The sequence below is a fragment of the Phalangium opilio genome, unplaced genomic scaffold, assembly GCF_054372755.1.
Source record: "Phalangium opilio isolate 3A_F unplaced genomic scaffold, DU_Popi_V2 ptg000022l_1, whole genome shotgun sequence".
NCBI lineage: Eukaryota > Metazoa > Arthropoda > Arachnida > Opiliones > Phalangiidae > Phalangium > Phalangium opilio.
The window spans coordinates 4,562,084-4,577,721 of record NW_028324154.1 but is presented as its reverse complement, the minus strand read 5'-3'; the positions used below and the strand labels follow the sequence as shown (position 1 = coordinate 4,577,721).

Here is a 15,638-nt window from a genome sequence, read left to right as displayed (position 1 = left end):
CCCTGTAACAGCACGGATCATTCCGTTTATTTTAGTTAAATCGACATTACGGCCTTGAACAAGGGGGAATAGCTTAGTGGTAGAGCATTCGACTGCAGATCGAGAGGTCCTTGGTTCAAACCCGAGTTCCCCCTGTAACAGCACGGATCATTCCGTTTATTTTAGTTAAATCGACATTACGGCCTTGAACAAGGGGGAATAGCTCAGTGGTAGAGCATTCGACTGCAGATCGAGAGGTCCTTGGTTCAAACCCGAGTTCCCCCTGTAACAGCACGGATTATTCCCTTTATTTTAGTTAAATCGACATTACGGCTAGGAACAAGGAGGGATAACTCGCATTCGACTGTAGATCGAGAGGTCCTTGGTCCAAGCCCGAGTTCCCCCTGTAACAGCACGGATCATTCCGTTTATTTTAGTTAAATCGACATTACGGCCTTGAACAAGGGGGAATAGCTTAGTGGTAGAGCATTCGACTGCAGATTGAAAGGTCCTTGGTTCAAACCCGAACTCCCCCTGTAACAGCACGGATCATTCCGTTTATTTTAGGTAAATCGACATTACGGCCTTGAACAAGGGGGAATAGCTCAGTGGTATCGCATTCGACTGCAGATCGAGAGGTCCTTGGTTCAAACCCGAGTTCCCCCTGTAACAGCACGGATTACTCCGTTTATTTTAGTTAAATCGACATTACGGCTAGGAACAAGGAGGGATAGCTCGCATTCGACTGCAGATCGAGAGGTTCTGGGTTTAAACCCGAGTTCCCCCCTAAACAGCACGGATCATTCCGTTTATTTTAGTTAAATCGACATTACGACCTTGAACAAGGGGGAATAGCTCAGTGGTAGAGCATTCGACTGCAGATCGAGAGGTCCTTGGTTCAAACCCGATTTCCCCCTGTAACAGCACGGATCATTCCGTTTATTTTAGTTAAATCGACATTACGGCCTTGAACAAGGGGGAATAGCTTAGTGGTAGAGCATTCGACTGCAGATCGAGAGGTCCTTGGTTCAAACCCGAGTTCCCCCTGTAACAGCACGGATCATTCCGTTTATTTTAGTTAAATCGACATTACGGCCTTGAACAAGGGGGAATAGCTCAGTGGTAGAGCATTCGACTGCAGATCGAGAGGTCCTTGGTTCAAACCCGAGTTCCCCCTGTAACAGCACGGATTATTCCCTTTATTTTAGTTAAATCGACATTACGGCTAGGAACAAGGAGGGATAACTCGCATTCGACTGTAGATCGAGAGGTCCTTGGTTCAAACCCGAGTTCCCCCTGTAACAGCACGGATCATTCCGTTTATTTTAGGTAAATCGACATTACGGCCTTGAACAAGGGGGAATAGCTCAGTGGTATCGCATTTGACTGCAGATCGAGAGGTCCTTGATTCAAACCCGAGTTCCCCCTGTAACAGCACGGATTATTCCGTTTATTTTAGTTAAATCGACATTACGGCTAGGAACAAGGAGGGATAGCTCGCATTCGACTGCAGATCGAGAGGTTCTGGGTTTAAACCCGAGTTCCCCCCTTAACAGCACGGATCATTCCAATTATTTTAGTTAAATCGACATTACGGCTAGGAACAAGGAGGAATAACTCGCATTCGACTGCAGATCGAGAGGTCCTTGGTTCAATCCCGAGTTCCCCCTGTAACAGCACGGATTATTCCCTTTATTTTAGTTAAATCGACATTACGGCTAGGAACAAGGAGGGATGACTCGCATTCGACTGAAGATCGAGAGGTCCTTGGTTCAAACCCGAGTTCCCCCTGTAACAGCACGGATCATTCCGTTTATTTTAGTTAAATCGACATTACGGCCTTGAACAAGGGGGAATAGCTCAGTGGTAGAGCATTCGACTGCAGATCGAGAGGTCCTTGGTTCAAACCCGAGTTCCCCCTGTAACAGCACGGATTATTCCGTTTATTTTAGTTAAATCGACATTACGGCTCTGAACAAGGGGGAAGAGCTCAGTGGTAGAGCATTCGACTACAGATCGAGAGGTCCTTGGTTCAAACCAGAGTTCCCCCTGTAACAGCACTGATCATTCCTTTTATTTTAGTTAAATCGACATTACGGCTAGGAACAAGGGGGATAGCTCAGTGGTAGAGCATTCGACTACAGATCGAGAGGTCCTTGGTTCAAACCCGAGTTCCCCCTGTAACAGCACGGATCATTCCGTTTATTTTAGTTAAATCGACATTACGGCTAGGAACAAGGAGGGATAACTCGCATTCGACTGCAGATCGAGAGGTCCTTGGTTCAAACCCGAGTTCCCCCTGTAACAGCACGGATTATTCCCTTTATTTTAGTTAAATCGACATTACGGCTAGGAACAAGGAGGGATAACTCGCATTCGACTGCAGATCGAGAGGTCCTTGGTTCAAACCCGAGTTCCCCCTGTAACAGCACGGATCATTCCGTTTATTTTATTTAAATCGACATTAAGGCTATGAACAAGGGGGATAGCTCAGTGGTAGAGCATTCGACTGCAGATCGAGAGGTCCTAGGTTCAAACCCGAGTTCCCCTTGTAACAGCACGGATCATTCCGTTTATTTTAGTTAAATCGACATTACGGCCTTGAACAAGGGGGAATAGCTTAGTGGTAGAGCATTCGACTGCAGATTGAAAGGTCCTTGGTTCAAACCCGAACTCCCCCTGAAACAGCACGGATCATTCCGTTTATTTTAGGTAAATCGACATTACGGCCTTGACCATGGGGGAATAGCTCAGTGGTATCGCATTCGACTGCAGATCGAGAGGTCCTTGGTTCAAACCCGAGTTCCCCCTGTAACAGCACGGATTACTCCGTTTATTTTAGTTAAATCGACATTACGGCTAGGAACAAGGAGGGATAGCTCGCATTCGACTGCAGATCGAGAGGTTCTGGGTTTAAACCCGAGTTCCCCCCTTAACAGCACGGATCATTCCGTTTATTTTAGTTAAATCGACATTACGCCCTTGAACAAGGGGGAATAGCTCAGTGGTAGAGCATTCGACTGCAGATCGAGAGGTCCTTGGTTCAAACCCGATTTCCCCCTGTAACAGCACGGATCATTCCGTTTATTTTAGTTAAATCGACATTACGGCCTTGAACAAGGGGGAATAGCTTAGTGGTAGAGCATTCGACTGCAGATCGAGAGGTCCTTGGTTCAAACCCGATTTCCCCCTGTAACAGCACGGATCATTCCGTTTATTTTAGTTAAATCGACATTACGGCCTTGAACAAGGGGGAATAGCTTAGTGGTAGAGCATTCGACTGCAGATCGAGAGGTCCTTGGTTCAAACCCGAGTTCCCCCTGTAACAGCACGGATCATTCCGTTTATTTTAGTTAAATCGACATTACGGCCTTGAACAAGGGGGAATAGCTCAGTGGTAGAGCATTCGACTGCAGATCGAGAGGTCCTTGGTTCAAACCCGAGTTCCCCCTGTAACAGCACGGATTATTCCCTTTATTTTAGTTAAATCGACATTACGGCTAGGAACAAGGAGGGATAACTCGCATTCGACTGTAGATCGAGAGGTCCTTGGTTCAAACCCGAGTTCCCCCTGTAACAGCACGGATCATTCCGTTTATTTTAGGTAAATCGACATTACGGCCTTGAACAAGGGGGAATAGCTCAGTGGTATCGCATTTGACTGCAGATCGAGAGGTCCTTGATTCAAACCCGAGTTCCCCCTGTAACAGCACGGATTATTCCGTTTATTTTAGTTAAATCGACATTACGGCTAGGAACAAGGAGGGATAGCTCGCATTCGACTGCAGATCGAGAGGTTCTGGGTTTAAACCCGAGTTCCCCCCTTAACAGCACGGATCATTCCAATTATTTTAGTTAAATCGACATTACGGCTAGGAACAAGGAGGAATAACTCGCATTCGACTGCAGATCGAGAGGTCCTTGGTTCAATCCCGAGTTCCCCCTGTAACAGCACGGATTATTCCCTTTATTTTAGTTAAATCGACATTACGGCTAGGAACAAGGAGGGATGACTCGCATTCGACTGAAGATCGAGAGGTCCTTGGTTCAAACCCGAGTTCCCCCTGTAACAGCACGGATCATTCCGTTTATTTTAGTTAAATCGACATTACGGCCTTGAACAAGGGGGAATAGCTCAGTGGTAGAGCATTCGACTGCAGATCGAGAGGTCCTTGGTTCAAACCCGAGTTCCCCCTGTAACAGCACGGATTATTCCGTTTATTTTAGTTAAATCGACATTACGGCTCTGAACAAGGGGGAAGAGCTCAGTGGTAGAGCATTCGACTACAGATCGAGAGGTCCTTGGTTCAAACCAGAGTTCCCCCTGTAACAGCACTGATCATTCCTTTTATTTTAGTTAAATCGACATTACGGCTAGGAACAAGGGGGATAGCTCAGTGGTAGAGCATTCGACTACAGATCGAGAGGTCCTTGGTTCAAACCCGAGTTCCCCCTGTAACAGCACGGATCATTCCGTTTATTTTAGTTAAATCGACATTACGGCTAGGAACAAGGAGGGATAACTCGCATTCGACTGCAGATCGAGAGGTCCTTGGTTCAAACCCGAGTTCCCCCTGTAACAGCACGGATTATTCCCTTTATTTTAGTTAAATCGACATTACGGCTAGGAACAAGGAGGGATAACTCGCATTCGACTGCAGATCGAGAGGTCCTTGGTTCAAACCCGAGATCCCCCTGTAACAGCACGGATCATTCCGTTTATTTTATTTAAATCGACATTAAGGCTATGAACAAGGGGGATAGCTCAGTGGTAGAGCATTCGACTGCAGATCGAGAGGTCCTAGGTTCAAACCCGAGTTCCCCTTGTAACAGCACGGATCATTCCGTTTATTTTAGTTAAATCGACATTACGGCCTTGAACAAGGGGGAATAGCTTAGTGGTAGAGCATTCGACTGCAGATTGAAAGGTCCTTGGTTCAAACCCGAACTCCCCCTGAAACAGCACGGATCATTCCGTTTATTTTAGGTAAATCGACATTACGGCCTTGACCATGGGGGAATAGCTCAGTGGTATCGCATTCGACTGCAGATCGAGAGGTCCTTGGTTCAAACCCGAGTTCCCCCTGTAACAGCACGGATTACTCCGTTTATTTTAGTTAAATCGACATTACGGCTAGGAACAAGGAGGGATAGCTCGCATTCGACTGCAGATCGAGAGGTTCTGGGTTTAAACCCGAGTTCCCCCCTTAACAGCACGGATCATTCCGTTTATTTTAGTTAAATCGACATTACGCCCTTGAACAAGGGGGAATAGCTCAGTGGTAGAGCATTCGACTGCAGATCGAGAGGTCCTTGGTTCAAACCCGATTTCCTCCTGTAACAGCACGGATCATTCCGTTTATTTTAGTTAAATCGACATTACGGCCTTGAACAAGGGGGAATAGCTTAGTGGTAGAGCATTCGACTGCAGATCGAGAGGTCCTTGGTTCAAACCCGAGTTCCCCCTGTAACAGCACGGATCATTCCGTTTATTTTAGTTAAATCGACATTACGGCCTTGAACAAGGGGGAATAGCTCAGTGGTAGAGCATTCGACTGCAGATCGAGAGGTCCTTGGTTCAAACCCGAGTTCCCCCTGTAACAGCACGGATTATTCCCTTTATTTTAGTTAAATCGACATTACGGCTAGGAACAAGGAGGGATAACTCGCATTCGACTGTAGATCGAGAGGTCCTTGGTTCAAACCCGAGTTCCCCCTGTAACAGCACGGATCATTCCGTTTATTTTAGGTAAATCGACATTACGGCCTTGAACAAGGGGGAATAGCTCAGTGGTATCGCATTTGACTGCAGATCGAGAGGTCCTTGATTCAAACCCGAGTTCCCCCTGTAACAGCACGGATTATTCCGTTTATTTTAGTTAAATCGACATTACGGCTAGGAACAAGGAGGGATAGCTCGCATTCGACTGCAGATCGAGAGGTTCTGGGTTTAAACCCGAGTTCCCCCCTTAACAGCACGGATCATTCCAATTATTTTAGTTAAATCGACATTACGGCTAGGAACAAGGAGAGATAACTCGCATTCGACTGCAGATCGAGAGGTCCTTGGTTCAAACCCGAGTTCCCCCTGTAACAGCACGGATCATTCCGTTTATTTTAGTTAAATCGACATTACGGCTAGGAACAAGGAGGAATAACTCGCATTCGACTGCAGATCGAGAGGTCCTTGGTTCAATCCCGAGTTCCCCCTGTAACAGCACGGATTATCCCCTTTATTTTAGTTAAATCGACATTACGGCTAGGAACAAGGAGGGATGACTCGCATTCGACTGAAGATCGAGAGGTCCTAGGTTCAAACCCGAGTTCCCCTTGTAACAGCACGGATCATTCCGTTTATTTTAGTTAAATCGACATTACGGCCTTGAACAAGGGGGAATAGCTTAGTGGTAGAGCATTCGACTGCAGATTGAAAGGTCCTTGGTTCAAACCCGAAATCCCCCTGAAACAGCACGGATCATTCCGTTTATTTTAGGTAAATCGACATTACGGCCTTGACCATGGGGGAATAGCTCAGTGGTATCGCATTCGACTGCAGATCGAGAGGTCCTTGGTTCAAACCCGAGTTCCCCCTGTAACAGCACGGATTACTCCGTTTATTTTAGTTAAATCGACATTACGGCTAGGAACAAGGAGGGATAGCTCGCATTCGACTGCAGATCGAGAGGTTCTGGGTTTAAACCCGAGTTCCCCCCTTAACAGCACGGATCATTCCGTTTATTTTAGTTAAATCGACATTACGCCCTTGAACAAGGGGGAATAGCTCAGTGGTAGAGCATTCGACTGCAGATCGAGAGGTCCTTGGTTCAAACCCGATTTCCCCCTGTAACAGCACGGATCATTCCGTTTATTTTAGTTAAATCGACATTACGGCCTTGAACAAGGGGGAATAGCTTAGTGGTAGAGCATTCGACTGCAGATCGAGAGGTCCTTGGTTCAAACCCGAGTTCCCCCTGTAACAGCACGGATCATTCCGTTTATTTTAGTTAAATCGACATTACGGCCTTGAACAAGGGGGAATAGCTCAGTGGTAGAGCATTCGACTGCAGATCGAGAGGTCCTTGGTTCAAACCCGAGTTCCCCCTGTAACAGCACGGATTATTCCCTTTATTTTAGTTAAATCGACATTACGGCTAGGAACAAGGAGGGATAACTCGCATTCGACTGTAGATCGAGAGGTCCTTGGTTCAAACCCGAGTTCCCCCTGTAACAGCACGGATCATTCCGTTTATTTTAGGTAAATCGACATTACGGCCTTGAACAAGGGGGAATAGCTCAGTGGTATCGCATTTGACTGCAGATCGAGAGGTCCTTGATTCAAACCCGAGTTCCCCCTGTAACAGCACGGATTATTCCGTTTATTTTAGTTAAATCGACATTACGGCTAGGAACAAGGAGGGATAGCTCGCATTCGACTGCAGATCGAGAGGTTCTGGGTTTAAACCCGAGTTCCCCCCTTAACAGCACGGATCATTCCAATTATTTTAGTTAAATCGACATTACGGCTAGGAACAAGGAGAGATAACTCGCATTCGACTGCAGATCGAGAGGTCCTTGGTTCAAACCCGAGTTCCCCCTGTAACAGCACGGATCATTCCGTTTATTTTAGTTAAATCGACATTACGGCTAGGAACAAGGAGGAATAACTCGCATTCGACTGCAGATCGAGAGGTCCTTGGTTCAATCCCGAGTTCCCCCTGTAACAGCACGGATTATCCCCTTTATTTTAGTTAAATCGACATTACGGCTAGGAACAAGGAGGGATGACTCGCATTCGACTGAAGATCGAGAGGTCCTTGGTTCAAACCCGAGTTCCCCCTGTAACAGCACGGATCATTCCGTTTATTTTAGTTAAATCGACATTACGGCCTTGAACAAGGGGGAATAGCTCAGTGGTAGAGCATTCGACTGCAGATCGAGAGGTCCTTGGTTCAAACCCGAGTTCCCCCTGTAACAGCACGGATTATTCCGTTTATTTTAGTTAAATCGACATTACGGCTCTGAACAAGGGGGAAGAGCTCAGTGGTAGAGCATTCGACTACAGATCGAGAGGTCCTTGGTTCAAACCCGAGTTCCCCCTGTAACAGCACTGATCATTCCTTTTATTTTAGTTAAATCGACATTACGGCTAGGAACAAGGGGGATAGCTCAGTGGTAGAGCATTCGACTACAGATCGAGAGGTCCTTGGTTCAAACCCGAGTTCCCCCTGTAACAGCACTGATCATTCCGTTTATTTTAGTTAAATCGACATTACGGCTAGGAACAAGGAGGGATAACTCGCATTCGACTGCAGATCGAGAGGTCCTTGGTTCAAACCCGAGTTCCCCCTGTAACAGCACGGATTATTCCCTTTATTTTAGTTAAATCGACATTACGGCTAGGAACAAGGAGGGATAACTCGCATTCGACTACAGATCGAGAGGTCCTTGGTTCAAACCCGAGTTCCCCCTGTAACAGCACGGATCATTCCGTTTATTTTAGTTAAATCGACATTACGGCTAGGAACAAGGAGGGATAACTCGCATTCGACTGCAGATCGAGAGGTCCTTGGTTCAAACCCGAGTTCCCCCTGTAACAGCACGGATTTCTCCGTTTATTTTAGTTAAATCGACATTACGGCTAGGAACAAGGAGGGATAGCTCGCATTCGACTGCAGATCGAGAGGTTCTGGGTTTAAACCCGAGTTCCCCCCTTAACAGCACGGATCATTCCGTTTATTTTAGTTAAATCGACATTACGCCCTTGAACAAGGGGGAATAGCTCAGTGGTAGAGCATTCGACTGCAGATCGAGAGGTCCTTGGTTCAAACCCGATTTCCCCCTGTAACAGCACGGATCATTCCGTTTATTTTAGTTAAATCGACATTACGGCCATGAACAAGGGGGAATAGCTTAGTGGTAGAGCATTCGACTGCAGATCGAGAGGTCCTTGGTTCAAACCCGAGTTCCCCCTGTAACAGCACGGATCATTCCGTTTATTTTAGTTAAATCGACATTACGGCCTTGAACAAGGGGGAATAGCTCAGTGGTAGAGCATTCGACTGCAGATCGAGAGGTCCTTGGTTCAAACCCGAGTTCCCCCTGTAACAGCACGGATTATTCCCTTTATTTTAGTTAAATCGACATTACGGCTAGGAACAAGGAGGGATAACTCGCATTCGACTGTAGATCGAGAGGTCCTTGGTTCAAACCCGAGTTCCCCCTGTAACAGCACGGATCATTCCGTTTATTTTAGGTAAATCGACATTACGGCCTTGAACAAGGGGGAATAGCTCAGTGGTATCGCATTTGACTGCAGATCGAGAGGTCCTTGATTCAAACCCGAGTTCCCCCTGTAACAGCACGGATTATTCCGTTTATTTTAGTTAAATCGACATAACGGCTAGGAACAAGGAGGGATAGCTCGCATTCGACTGCAGATCGAGAGGTTCTGGGTTTAAACCCGAGTTCCCCCCTTAACAGCACGGATCATTCCAATTATTTTAGTTAAATCGACATTACGGCTAGGAACAAGGAGAGATAACTCGCATTCGACTGCAGATCGAGAGGTCCTTGGTTCAAACCCGAGTTCCCCCTGTAACAGCACGGATCATTCCGTTTATTTTAGTTAAATCGACATTACGGCTAGGAACAAGGAGGAATAACTCGCATTCGACTGCAGATCGAGAGGTCCTTGGTTCAATCCCGAGTTCCCCCTGTAACAGCACGGATTACTCCGTTTATTTTAGTTAAATCGACATTACGGCTAGGAACAAGGAGGGATAGCTCGCATTCGACTGCAGATCGAGAGGTTCTGGGTTTAAACCCGAGTTCCCCCCTTAACAGCACGGATCATTCCGTTTATTTTAGTTAAATCGACATTACGCCCTTGAACAAGGGGGAATAGCTCAGTGGTAGAGCATTCGACTGCAGATCGAGAGGTCCTTGGTTCAAACCCGATTTCCCCCTGTAACAGCACGGATCATTCCGTTTATTTTAGTTAAATCGACATTACGGCCTTGAACAAGGGGGAATAGCTTAGTGGTAGAGCATTCGACTGCAGATCGAGAGGTCCTTGGTTCAAACCCGAGTTCCCCCTGTAACAGCACGGATCATTCCGTTTATTTTAGTTAAATCGACATTACGGCCTTGAACAAGGGGGAATAGCTCAGTGGTAGAGCATTCGACTGCAGATCGAGAGGTCCTTGGTTCAAACCCGAGTTCCCCCTGTAACAGCACGGATTATTCCCTTTATTTTAGTTAAATCGACATTACGGCTAGGAACAAGGAGGGATAACTCGCATTCGACTGTAGATCGAGAGGTCCTTGGTTCAAACCCGAGTTCCCCCTGTAACAGCACGGATCATTCCGTTTATTTTAGGTAAATCGACATTACGGCCTTGAACAAGGGGGAATAGCTCAGTGGTATCGCATTTGACTGCAGATCGAGAGGTCCTTGATTCAAACCCGAGTTCCCCCTGTAACAGCACGGATTATTCCGTTTATTTTAGTTAAATCGACATTACGGCTAGGAACAAGGAGGGATAGCTCGCATTCGACTGCAGATCGAGAGGTTCTGGGTTTAAACCCGAGTTCCCCCCTTAACAGCACGGATCATTCCAATTATTTTAGTTAAATCGACATTACGGCTAGGAACAAGGAGAGATAACTCGCATTCGACTGCAGATCGAGAGGTCCTTGGTTCAAACCCGAGTTCCCCCTGTAACAGCACGGATCATTCCGTTTATTTTAGTTAAATCGACATTACGGCTAGGAACAAGGAGGAATAACTCGCATTCGACTGCAGATCGAGAGGTCCTTGGTTCAATCCCGAGTTCCCCCTGTAACAGCACGGATTATCCCCTTTATTTTAGTTAAATCGACATTACGGCTAGGAACAAGGAGGGATGACTCGCATTCGACTGAAGATCGAGAGGTCCTTGGTTCAAACCCGAGTTCCCCCTGTAACAGCACGGATCATTCCGTTTATTTTAGTTAAATCGACATTACGGCCTTGAACAAGGGGGAATAGCTCAGTGGTAGAGCATTCGACTGCAGATCGAGAGGTCCTTGGTTCAAACCCGAGTTCCCCCTGTAACAGCACGGATTATTCCGTTTATTTTAGTTAAATCGACATTACGGCTCTGAACAAGGGGGAAGAGCTCAGTGGTAGAGCATTCGACTACAGATCGAGAGGTCCTTGGTTCAAACCCGAGTTCCCCCTGTAACAGCACTGATCATTCCTTTTATTTTAGTTAAATCGACATTACGGCTAGGAACAAGGGGGATAGCTCAGTGGTAGAGCATTCGACTACAGATCGAGAGGTCCTTGGTTCAAACCCGAGTTCCCCCTGTAACAGCACTGATCATTCCGTTTATTTTAGTTAAATCGACATTACGGCTAGGAACAAGGAGGGATAACTCGCATTCGACTGCAGATCGAGAGGTCCTTGGTTCAAACCCGAGTTCCCCCTGTAACAGCACGGATTATTCCCTTTATTTTAGTTAAATCGACATTACGGCTAGGAACAAGGAGGGATAACTCGCATTCGACTACAGATCGAGAGGTCCTTGGTTCAAACCCGAGTTCCCCCTGTAACAGCACGGATCATTCCGTTTATTTTAGTTAAATCGACATTACGGCTAGGAACAAGGAGGGATAACTCGCATTCGACTGCAGATCGAGAAGTCCTTCGTTCAAACCCGAGTTCCCCCTGTAACAGCACGGATTTCTCCGTTTATTTTAGTTAAATCGACATTACGGCTAGGAACAAGGAGGGATAGCTCGCATTCGACTGCAGATCGAGAGGTTCTGGGTTTAAACCCGAGTTCCCCCCTTAACAGCACGGATCATTCCGTTTATTTTAGTTAAATCGACATTACGCCCTTGAACAAGGGGGAATAGCTCAGTGGTAGAGCATTCGACTGCAGATCGAGAGGTCCTTGGTTCAAACCCGATTTCCCCCTGTAACAGCACGGATCATTCCGTTTATTTTAGTTAAATCGACATTACGGCCATGAACAAGGGGGAATAGCTTAGTGGTAGAGCATTCGACTGCAGATCGAGAGGTCCTTGGTTCAAACCCGAGTTCCCCCTGTAACAGCACGGATCATTCCGTTTATTTTAGTTAAATCGACATTACGGCCTTGAACAAGGGGGAATAGCTCAGTGGTAGAGCATTCGACTGCAGATCGAGAGGTCCTTGGTTCAAACCCGAGTTCCCCCTGTAACAGCACGGATTATTCCCTTTATTTTAGTTAAATCGACATTACGGCTAGGAACAAGGAGGGATAACTCGCATTCGACTGTAGATCGAGAGGTCCTTGGTTCAAACCCGAGTTCCCCCTGTAACAGCACGGATCATTCCGTTTATTTTAGGTAAATCGACATTACGGCCTTGAACAAGGGGGAATAGCTCAGTGGTATCGCATTTGACTGCAGATCGAGAGGTCCTTGATTCAAACCCGAGTTCCCCCTGTAACAGCACGGATTATTCCGTTTATTTTAGTTAAATCGACATTACGGCTAGGAACAAGGAGGGATAGCTCGCATTCGACTGCAGATCGAGAGGTTCTGGGTTTAAACCCGAGTTCCCCCCTTAACAGCACGGATCATTCCAATTATTTTAGTTAAATCGACATTACGGCTAGGAACAAGGAGAGATAACTCGCATTCGACTGCAGATCGAGAGGTCCTTGGTTCAAACCCGAGTTCCCCCTGTAACAGCACGGATCATTCCGTTTATTTTAGTTAAATCGACATTACGGCTAGGAACAAGGAGGAATAACTCGCATTCGACTGCAGATCGAGAGGTCCTTGGTTCAATCCCGAGTTCCCCCTGTAACAGCACGGATTATTCCCTTTATTTTAGTTAAATCGACATTACGGCTAGGAACAAGGAGGGATGACTAGCATTCGACTGAAGATCGAGAGGTCCTTGGTTCAAACCCGAGTTCCCCCTGTAACAGCACGGATCATTCCGTTTATTTTAGTTAAATCGACATTACGGCCTTGAACAAGGGGGAATAGCTCAGTGGTAGAGCATTCGACTGCAGATCGAGAGGTCCTTGGTTCAAACCCGAGTTCCCCCTGTAACAGCACGGATTATTCCGTTTATTTTAGTTAAATCGACATTACGGCTCTGAACAAGGGGGAAGAGCTCAGTGGTAGAGCATTCGACTACAGATCGAGAGGTCCTTGGTTCAAACCCGAGTTCCCCCTGTAACAGCACTGATCATTCCTTTTATTTTAGTTAAATCGACATTACGGCTAGGAACAAGGGGGATAGCTCAGTGGTAGAGCATTCGACTACAGATCGAGAGGTCCTTGGTTCAAACCCGAGTTCCCCCTGTAACAGCACGGATCATTCCGTTTATTTTAGTTAAATCGACATTACGGCTAGGAACAAGGAGGGATAACTCGCATTCGACTGCAGATCGAGAGGTCCTTAGTTCAAACCCGAGTTCCCCCTGTAACAGCACGGATTATTCCCTTTATTTTAGTTAAATCGACATTACGGCTAGGAACAAGGAGGGATAACTCGCATTCGACTGCAGATCGAGAGGTCCTTGGTTCAAACCCGAGTTCCCCCTGTAACAGCACGGATCATTCCGTTTATTTTATTTAAATCGACATTAAGGCTATGAACAAGGGGGATAGCTCAGTGGTAGAGCATTCGACTGCAGATCGAGAGGTCCTAGGTTCAAACCCGAGTTCCCCTTGTAACAGCACGGATCATTCCGTTTATTTTAGTTAAATCGACATTACGCCCTTGAACAAGGGGGAATAGCTCAGTGGTAGAGCATTCGACTGCAGATCGAGAGGTCCTTGGTTCAAACCCGAGTTCCCCCTGTAACAGCACGGATGATTCCGTTTATTTTAGGTAAATCGACATTACGGCCTTGAACAAGGGGGAATAGCTCAGTGGTATCGCATTTGACTGCAGATCGAGAGGTCCTTGGTTCAAACCCGAGTTCCCCCTGTAACAGCACGGATTATTCCGTTTATTTTAGTTAAATCGACATTACGGCTAGGAACAAGGAGGGATAGCTCGCATTCGACTGCAGATCGAGAGGTTCTGGGTTTAAACCCGAGTTCCCCCCTTAACAGCACGGATCATTCCAATTATTTTAGTTAAATCGACATTACGGCTAGGAACAAGGAGAGATAACTCGCATTCGACTGCAGATCGAGAGGTCCTTGGTTCAAACCCGAGTTCCCCCTGTAACAGCACGGATCATTCCGTTTATTTTAGTTAAATCGACATTACGGCTAGGAACAAGGAGGGATATCTCGCATTCGACTGCAGATCGAGAGGTCCTTGGTTCAAACCCGAGTTCCCCCTGTAACAGCACGGATTATTCCCTTTATTTTAGTTAAATCGACATTACGGCTAGGAACAAGGAGGGATAACTCGCATTCGACTGCAGATCGAGAGGTCCTTGGTTCAAACCCGAGTTCCCCCTGTAACAGCACGGATCATTCCGTTTATTTTAGTTAAATCGACATTACGGCCTTGAACAAGGGGGAATAGCTCAGTTGTAGAGCATTCGACTGCAGATCGAGAGATCCTTGGTTCAAACCCGAGTTCCCCCTGTAACAGCACGGATCATTCCGTTTATTTTATTTAAATCGACATTAAGGCTATGAACAAGGGGGATAGCTCAGTGGTAGAGCATTCGACTACAGATCGAGAGGTCCTAGGTTCAAACCCGAGTTCCCCTTGTAACAGCACGGATCATTCCGTTTATTTTATTTAAATCGACATTACGGCCTTGAACAAGGGGGAATGGCTCAGTGGTAGAGCATTCGACTGCAGATCGAGAGGTCCTTGGTTCAAGCCCGAGTTCCCCCTGTAACAGCACGGATCATTCCGTTTATTTTAGTTAAATCGACATTACGGCCTTGAACAAGGGGGAATATCTTAGTGGTAGAGCATTCGACTGAAGATTGAAAGGTCCTTGGTTCAAACCCGAACTCCCCCTGTAACAGCACGGATCATTCCGTTTATTTTAGGTAAATCGACATTACGGCCTTGAACAAGGGGGAATAGCTCAGTGGTATCGCATTCGACTGCAGATCGAGAGGTCCTTGGTTCAAACCCGAGTTCCCCCTGTAACAGCACGGATTACTCCGTTTATTTTAGTTAAATCGACATTACGGCTAGGAACAAGGAGGGATAGCTCGCATTCGACTGCAGATCGAGAGGTTCTGGGTTTAAACCCGAGTTCCCCCCTTAACAGCACGGATCATTGCGTTTATTTTAGTTAAATCGACATTACGGCCTTGAACAAGGGGGAATAGCTCAGTGGTAGAGCATTCGACTGCAGATCGAGAGGTCCTTGGTTCAAACCCGATTTCCCCCTGTAACAGCACGGATCATTCCGTTTATTTTAGTTAAATCGACATTACGGCCTTGAACAAGGGGGAATAGCCTAGTGGTAGAGCATTCGACTGCAGATCGAGAGGTCCTTGGTTCAAACCCGAGTTCCCCCTGTAACAGCACGGATCATTCCGTTTATTTTAGTTAAATCGACATTACGGCCTTGAACAAGGGGGAATAGCTCAGTCGTAGAGCATTCGACTGCAGATCGAGAGGTCCTTGGTTCAAACCCGAGTTCCCCCTGTAACAGCACGGATTATTCCCTTTATTTTAGTTAAA

At 46.6% G+C, this 15,638-nt stretch overlaps 34 non-coding genes across 34 annotated transcripts; all 34 read left to right on the top strand.

Moving 5' to 3' along the window:
* Positions 1 to 62: 62 nt before the first annotated feature.
* On the top strand, positions 63 to 134 carry TRNAC-GCA (transfer RNA cysteine (anticodon GCA)). The gene has a single exon. It is a non-coding gene; the product is annotated as a tRNA-Cys (tRNA).
* A 58-nt stretch (positions 135 to 192) lies between these two features.
* On the top strand, positions 193 to 264 carry TRNAC-GCA (transfer RNA cysteine (anticodon GCA)). Its single transcript has one exon. It is a non-coding gene; the product is annotated as a tRNA-Cys (tRNA).
* A 690-nt stretch (positions 265 to 954) lies between these two features.
* TRNAC-GCA (transfer RNA cysteine (anticodon GCA)) lies at positions 955 to 1,026 on the top strand. Its single transcript has one exon. It is a non-coding gene; the product is annotated as a tRNA-Cys (tRNA).
* A 58-nt stretch (positions 1,027 to 1,084) lies between these two features.
* Positions 1,085 to 1,156, top strand: TRNAC-GCA (transfer RNA cysteine (anticodon GCA)). The gene has a single exon. It is a non-coding gene; the product is annotated as a tRNA-Cys (tRNA).
* Positions 1,157 to 1,828: 672 nt separating this feature from the next.
* Positions 1,829 to 1,900, top strand: TRNAC-GCA (transfer RNA cysteine (anticodon GCA)). Its single transcript has one exon. It is a non-coding gene; the product is annotated as a tRNA-Cys (tRNA).
* A 58-nt stretch (positions 1,901 to 1,958) lies between these two features.
* On the top strand, positions 1,959 to 2,030 carry TRNAC-ACA (transfer RNA cysteine (anticodon ACA)). Its single transcript has one exon. It is a non-coding gene; the product is annotated as a tRNA-Cys (tRNA).
* A 57-nt stretch (positions 2,031 to 2,087) lies between these two features.
* On the top strand, positions 2,088 to 2,159 carry TRNAC-ACA (transfer RNA cysteine (anticodon ACA)). The gene has a single exon. It is a non-coding gene; the product is annotated as a tRNA-Cys (tRNA).
* A 1,070-nt stretch (positions 2,160 to 3,229) lies between these two features.
* Positions 3,230 to 3,301, top strand: TRNAC-GCA (transfer RNA cysteine (anticodon GCA)). Its single transcript has one exon. It is a non-coding gene; the product is annotated as a tRNA-Cys (tRNA).
* A 58-nt stretch (positions 3,302 to 3,359) lies between these two features.
* Positions 3,360 to 3,431, top strand: TRNAC-GCA (transfer RNA cysteine (anticodon GCA)). Its single transcript has one exon. It is a non-coding gene; the product is annotated as a tRNA-Cys (tRNA).
* Positions 3,432 to 4,103: 672 nt separating this feature from the next.
* Positions 4,104 to 4,175, top strand: TRNAC-GCA (transfer RNA cysteine (anticodon GCA)). The gene has a single exon. It is a non-coding gene; the product is annotated as a tRNA-Cys (tRNA).
* A 58-nt stretch (positions 4,176 to 4,233) lies between these two features.
* TRNAC-ACA (transfer RNA cysteine (anticodon ACA)) lies at positions 4,234 to 4,305 on the top strand. Its single transcript has one exon. It is a non-coding gene; the product is annotated as a tRNA-Cys (tRNA).
* A 57-nt stretch (positions 4,306 to 4,362) lies between these two features.
* On the top strand, positions 4,363 to 4,434 carry TRNAC-ACA (transfer RNA cysteine (anticodon ACA)). The gene has a single exon. It is a non-coding gene; the product is annotated as a tRNA-Cys (tRNA).
* A 940-nt stretch (positions 4,435 to 5,374) lies between these two features.
* On the top strand, positions 5,375 to 5,446 carry TRNAC-GCA (transfer RNA cysteine (anticodon GCA)). The gene has a single exon. It is a non-coding gene; the product is annotated as a tRNA-Cys (tRNA).
* A 58-nt stretch (positions 5,447 to 5,504) lies between these two features.
* Positions 5,505 to 5,576, top strand: TRNAC-GCA (transfer RNA cysteine (anticodon GCA)). Its single transcript has one exon. It is a non-coding gene; the product is annotated as a tRNA-Cys (tRNA).
* Positions 5,577 to 6,880: 1,304 nt separating this feature from the next.
* On the top strand, positions 6,881 to 6,952 carry TRNAC-GCA (transfer RNA cysteine (anticodon GCA)). Its single transcript has one exon. It is a non-coding gene; the product is annotated as a tRNA-Cys (tRNA).
* A 58-nt stretch (positions 6,953 to 7,010) lies between these two features.
* TRNAC-GCA (transfer RNA cysteine (anticodon GCA)) lies at positions 7,011 to 7,082 on the top strand. Its single transcript has one exon. It is a non-coding gene; the product is annotated as a tRNA-Cys (tRNA).
* A 793-nt stretch (positions 7,083 to 7,875) lies between these two features.
* Positions 7,876 to 7,947, top strand: TRNAC-GCA (transfer RNA cysteine (anticodon GCA)). Its single transcript has one exon. It is a non-coding gene; the product is annotated as a tRNA-Cys (tRNA).
* Positions 7,948 to 8,005: 58 nt separating this feature from the next.
* TRNAC-ACA (transfer RNA cysteine (anticodon ACA)) lies at positions 8,006 to 8,077 on the top strand. The gene has a single exon. It is a non-coding gene; the product is annotated as a tRNA-Cys (tRNA).
* Positions 8,078 to 8,134: 57 nt separating this feature from the next.
* Positions 8,135 to 8,206, top strand: TRNAC-ACA (transfer RNA cysteine (anticodon ACA)). The gene has a single exon. It is a non-coding gene; the product is annotated as a tRNA-Cys (tRNA).
* Positions 8,207 to 8,878: 672 nt separating this feature from the next.
* Positions 8,879 to 8,950, top strand: TRNAC-GCA (transfer RNA cysteine (anticodon GCA)). The gene has a single exon. It is a non-coding gene; the product is annotated as a tRNA-Cys (tRNA).
* A 58-nt stretch (positions 8,951 to 9,008) lies between these two features.
* TRNAC-GCA (transfer RNA cysteine (anticodon GCA)) lies at positions 9,009 to 9,080 on the top strand. Its single transcript has one exon. It is a non-coding gene; the product is annotated as a tRNA-Cys (tRNA).
* Positions 9,081 to 10,003: 923 nt separating this feature from the next.
* TRNAC-GCA (transfer RNA cysteine (anticodon GCA)) lies at positions 10,004 to 10,075 on the top strand. The gene has a single exon. It is a non-coding gene; the product is annotated as a tRNA-Cys (tRNA).
* A 58-nt stretch (positions 10,076 to 10,133) lies between these two features.
* Positions 10,134 to 10,205, top strand: TRNAC-GCA (transfer RNA cysteine (anticodon GCA)). Its single transcript has one exon. It is a non-coding gene; the product is annotated as a tRNA-Cys (tRNA).
* Positions 10,206 to 10,998: 793 nt separating this feature from the next.
* Positions 10,999 to 11,070, top strand: TRNAC-GCA (transfer RNA cysteine (anticodon GCA)). Its single transcript has one exon. It is a non-coding gene; the product is annotated as a tRNA-Cys (tRNA).
* Positions 11,071 to 11,128: 58 nt separating this feature from the next.
* Positions 11,129 to 11,200, top strand: TRNAC-ACA (transfer RNA cysteine (anticodon ACA)). The gene has a single exon. It is a non-coding gene; the product is annotated as a tRNA-Cys (tRNA).
* Positions 11,201 to 11,257: 57 nt separating this feature from the next.
* On the top strand, positions 11,258 to 11,329 carry TRNAC-ACA (transfer RNA cysteine (anticodon ACA)). Its single transcript has one exon. It is a non-coding gene; the product is annotated as a tRNA-Cys (tRNA).
* A 672-nt stretch (positions 11,330 to 12,001) lies between these two features.
* Positions 12,002 to 12,073, top strand: TRNAC-GCA (transfer RNA cysteine (anticodon GCA)). Its single transcript has one exon. It is a non-coding gene; the product is annotated as a tRNA-Cys (tRNA).
* Positions 12,074 to 12,131: 58 nt separating this feature from the next.
* TRNAC-GCA (transfer RNA cysteine (anticodon GCA)) lies at positions 12,132 to 12,203 on the top strand. Its single transcript has one exon. It is a non-coding gene; the product is annotated as a tRNA-Cys (tRNA).
* Positions 12,204 to 12,996: 793 nt separating this feature from the next.
* TRNAC-GCA (transfer RNA cysteine (anticodon GCA)) lies at positions 12,997 to 13,068 on the top strand. The gene has a single exon. It is a non-coding gene; the product is annotated as a tRNA-Cys (tRNA).
* Positions 13,069 to 13,126: 58 nt separating this feature from the next.
* Positions 13,127 to 13,198, top strand: TRNAC-ACA (transfer RNA cysteine (anticodon ACA)). The gene has a single exon. It is a non-coding gene; the product is annotated as a tRNA-Cys (tRNA).
* A 57-nt stretch (positions 13,199 to 13,255) lies between these two features.
* TRNAC-ACA (transfer RNA cysteine (anticodon ACA)) lies at positions 13,256 to 13,327 on the top strand. The gene has a single exon. It is a non-coding gene; the product is annotated as a tRNA-Cys (tRNA).
* A 429-nt stretch (positions 13,328 to 13,756) lies between these two features.
* Positions 13,757 to 13,828, top strand: TRNAC-GCA (transfer RNA cysteine (anticodon GCA)). Its single transcript has one exon. It is a non-coding gene; the product is annotated as a tRNA-Cys (tRNA).
* Positions 13,829 to 14,629: 801 nt separating this feature from the next.
* On the top strand, positions 14,630 to 14,701 carry TRNAC-ACA (transfer RNA cysteine (anticodon ACA)). The gene has a single exon. It is a non-coding gene; the product is annotated as a tRNA-Cys (tRNA).
* Positions 14,702 to 14,759: 58 nt separating this feature from the next.
* Positions 14,760 to 14,831, top strand: TRNAC-GCA (transfer RNA cysteine (anticodon GCA)). Its single transcript has one exon. It is a non-coding gene; the product is annotated as a tRNA-Cys (tRNA).
* Positions 14,832 to 15,638: the final 807 nt, after the last annotated feature.